The following is a 4,090-nucleotide window of genomic DNA, read 5'->3' on the forward strand; positions in this document are numbered from 1 at the left end:
TCCTTAAGAGATGACCCAGAAGCTGAAGGCCATCACAAATCACCTTTTAATCGGGCCTATTTCAAGGAAATTTTATTATGAGATTTTCTTAGCACTGTTTTTTTCCAGGGCTGTAGGTAAGAATTATAGAAAACATAATGACAGGGAGTGTTAAAGGGCACATGCAAAGAGTTGATGAATACTAGGCCTCAAACTCAAAAATGACATTGTAAAATAAAATTTTAGCATAATTTCTGTGGAGGATAGAGTGGTTCTGACCTGGCAATAAAATAAGAGCTGTGCTGTGGATACTAATTAAATTAGTAGGGCAATAAAAATGGAAAAAGAAGAGACAGCAATAAGAAGATAAAGTGTGACATAAGCAAATCTTTCATGAAACAGACCTTTATTGTAATCCAGATGAAGTTCTGACATTATACAATGGGAGGTATTCCTTGCTACTCCTTAGGAACCACAGATTCCGACTTTGACTTCAAAGGGTACATTATTTCATTTTTTTTAAAGTCGCTATTTTGTTTTAGTAAAATAAACTTATTATATTAAGATTTAAGTGAAAGTTGGTTGCATCTTTGGCAGAGGCATATCTGACTTTCACTGAGTGGTCCTGATTCGAATGAGGAGGCAAACATCAGAAAAGCTGGTAATTACTTAGTTCTGACCTCTTGGGCCTGCTGCTGAGTTTCTGTGGTCGACTCCTGCTGTCACATAGACTGGCCATTGTCTATTTTTATATTCTCTCAGCAGTTAGGAGCATAGATCCAGAGAAGTCTACTTCTCCACGTATTCTGAGTCTCCATGCCATAACTCCCTGATCAGTTTCTGAAAAAAAAAAAAAGGAAGAGTTGAAATATTTGCTAAATCCAGAAAATGAATTACATACATAAATTTATTTTGACAGTGATAATGTTGAATACTTCATAGGATGACGAATTTCAAACTTCATTTTTTTGAGAGAGAGATAAGAGAGAGAAGCAGGAAAGGTCAGAAGTTTGTGACCCGTCAGTTTTAAAATGCAACTCTCTGGTGAGCCTTAGAGGACTCTGAATACCAGGCAGGAGACGAGGAACATTTCAGAGGCAGAAATCAATAAAAGTCACTGGAATAAAGGAATGTGAGCATGGGGCCATGGTGCCCTCAGCATGCTGCTGACTCTTCTTGCTCCTGATGAAGACTATGCATCTGGGTTCTGAAATTCTCTGTGTGATCAGGTGGAAACATGATGCCAACTGCTGCGAGGAACCTTCGCTAATGCTCACCAGTTCTTTGTGCCTGAAGAGCAAAGATCTGAACTCAAACTACACACACACACACACACACACACACACACACACACACACACACACACACACTGACCCTATTGAGTATGAGGAGCTTTTGCTGACATTGAAAAAGACTTTTGGGAAGATGTTGAGCAGGGAAGAAGATGAAATGGCAAGATTGCTGGTTGTGGGACTGTGTGGAAGGCTCAGTATATATCAGGCCCTCGGTGCCAACCCAGCATAGCAAGTCAGTCCACGGAGAAATTATAACACTTGTTCTGTTTTTCTCTATTCTTGATGACTACATTTGTTTCTGTTCCAACATGCCCCGAGAACCTCTGCTTTTGTGTTTTCCAGTTGCTAGGACATAAACAGGCTGGGGAAAAAGAGCATTTCATACTCTCTAGATTATGGCTACATTATTCACTACGTGTTTGGCATGATTGCTTACAGATTATATATTTGAGGCAACATTTAGTCCAGAGGTTTTCATGAAGGTGGATCTTACACAGGCAGGATAAAATTAGGAATTCATCAAGGTTACCTGCAATTTAAGAGTCAAATGGGGGAAATATTTTGAGCAACACACCCCTCTCTTTCAGCAGTCACTAAGGATAAGGGAGCATATGCAGGAACACAAATGTGTTGGTAAAATCTCCAGAAGATGCATTGGAGAGAGAGATAAGAAAGACCTGGAAGAAGTTTATTTTGAGTGAAGCTTGGTAGTTTATCATAGGGATCTGTTCTTGGCATCTTATGATTTCTGCCGAGTGTTCTCTATAAAGAAAGCTTATTCAGGGAAACCCCAAAGGGTGCATTAGGCATGTAAGAAATCACTTGATGTTGCAGGATAGGAGAACCAAAAGGAGTTCAGTCCTGGTGCTCTGAAGCCAGACTGCTGGGATAGCATATATGTAGATCACCATATCTTCCTGTGAACTATTTTAGCAACTATTATCTATAGACAGCTTACATTGTTATAGATTCTATATGTTGAAACTTATGTAAAATTAACTTTGTATTCCTGTCTTGGATGCCACCACAACACAGAGACAAAAAAGTCCTTCATTCACAGAGTTAGCTATCAATCATCCATAGTAACTGAGAGACAGTCACATAGGAAAGTGAAATCAATTTACCAGAGAGATACAAGCACACCTAGGAGATAAAGAACTCATTGATTCTTACTCTGTTTTTTTTTTTTCTTATTTATGAAAGCAGTGGGGTAGGGCTACAGAGTATCCATGAACTGAAAAGGGCCAAATGTGCTAAAGAAACTGTTTGGTTCAATTACTTTATTCCATTTTTTTTTTTGGTCTGCTACTGAACATGTGTTCACTTTCTAAATATATATATTTTTAAATCTTTCTCTGAGCTTTTAGACATTGTCTTCTTTCTGAGCATTTCCCCTAATTTTCTTCATTTTATTAAACTGATTATGACAGGAATGTACAAGTAGATTCAGTTCTGTCAAATTGGTTTACATACCAGAAAAACATGAACTATTAGAATTTGGTTGCTGTTATTTAGTGTTGGAAAGAGATGTCACCAGAGTTTCTCTCTGTCAACAGTTTTCCTGGGTACAACACACTCATGCTTATGGTCAAAGTCTATAATAGGATAGTAGCATGTCATAGAGACTCCTATTGAAAGAGATAAAACTATGCTAGAGGAACTATAGCCATGGTTTTGTTATTAATAAGTAATAGCCATCAAGGTGAGCTTGGTTATACATGACTATTTATTGTATGGCACTGAGAACTATTTGATGTCAATGTAGCATTTGTTGCCTGGAAGTTTAAAGGCAAAACAATGGTGTTATAGTTAGTGAAAGTTCTTGCTCTCCAGCACACTCATCATTTTCTCCTGTCCACTGATGTCCTATGCAGTAACGAGTCTGCCAACATTAGCTCTATGACTTCTTATAATTTGTAAGTCACAGGCTTCCTCTTCTTTGCCCTACTCCTGGCATGTGGGTATGAAAGCTTGTGTTTCCTCCACTCCATGAAATGCAGGCCTTATAACAACTCACATGCCATGTTACGATAAATCTTTTTGCCAAAAGCCGCCTGAGCCCCACCGCCACGTGCGAGCTTTACGCCAGCCGCCCGCCCGAGTTAGGCCCAAATGAATACACAGAGAGACTTGTATTAGTTACAAAGCTGCTTGGCCAATGACTAGGATTCTCATTTGTTAGCTCAGTCTCAATTACCATAGATCTATATATTTTATGGGACTTATCTTATCGGACGCCTTATTGGCGTCCCTCCTTGCTGGTGAATCACATCGCGCCACTGGAGCATGAGCCGAGGGGAAAAAAGAGAGACACTTCCTTTTTCCTCTTCTTAAATATGAGTCTCCTTGCTATGTCACTTCCTGTCTGGAACACCACTTCTCTACTACATTTCCCAGAATCCTCTTTTACTCCTAGTCCAGCCTAACCTGCTGTCTCATTGGCCAAGCAAGTACTTTATTTATAAACATACACAGAAGTATTTTCCCCATCAATGCCACCCTGTGGTATAACTATTTGTGCACAGACTTAAGTCTGATTTACATGTAAATATTGCTTCCCAGTGCTCCAAACTAAAGATTTTACAGCTTTAGGTCTCAGTGGAGTGAATGAATTCATACACATGAATGATGAGTGAGGGATAGAGCACTGCTGGTCAGTGGAGCTTGTATTCTTGCTTTCGTGAATACATCACAGAAAGAGGACATGCTTCCATTACCAAAAGTAGTTCAAATACCAAGACTGATGCTACCACTCCACTCTCACAACCCAGAGGCCTCCAAGGGATTTTTTCGGTGAGTCACTGCTTCCTAAGTGA

General features: G+C 39.4%; 1 long non-coding RNA gene across 1 annotated transcript; it reads right to left on the reverse strand.

Moving 5' to 3' along the window:
- Positions 1-366: 366 nt before the first annotated feature.
- LOC107978959 lies at positions 367-3,421 on the reverse strand. The gene is made up of 2 exons (XR_003481407.2): positions 1,711-3,421; positions 367-819 (listed from the first exon to the last, which is right to left on the reverse strand). It is a non-coding gene; the product is annotated as an uncharacterized LOC107978959 (long non-coding RNA).
- Between the last annotated feature and the right edge of the window lie 669 nt (positions 3,422-4,090).

Source organism: Cricetulus griseus, chromosome 2 (genome assembly GCF_003668045.3).
Source record: "Cricetulus griseus strain 17A/GY chromosome 2, alternate assembly CriGri-PICRH-1.0, whole genome shotgun sequence".
Classification (NCBI taxonomy): domain Eukaryota; kingdom Metazoa; phylum Chordata; class Mammalia; order Rodentia; family Cricetidae; genus Cricetulus; species Cricetulus griseus.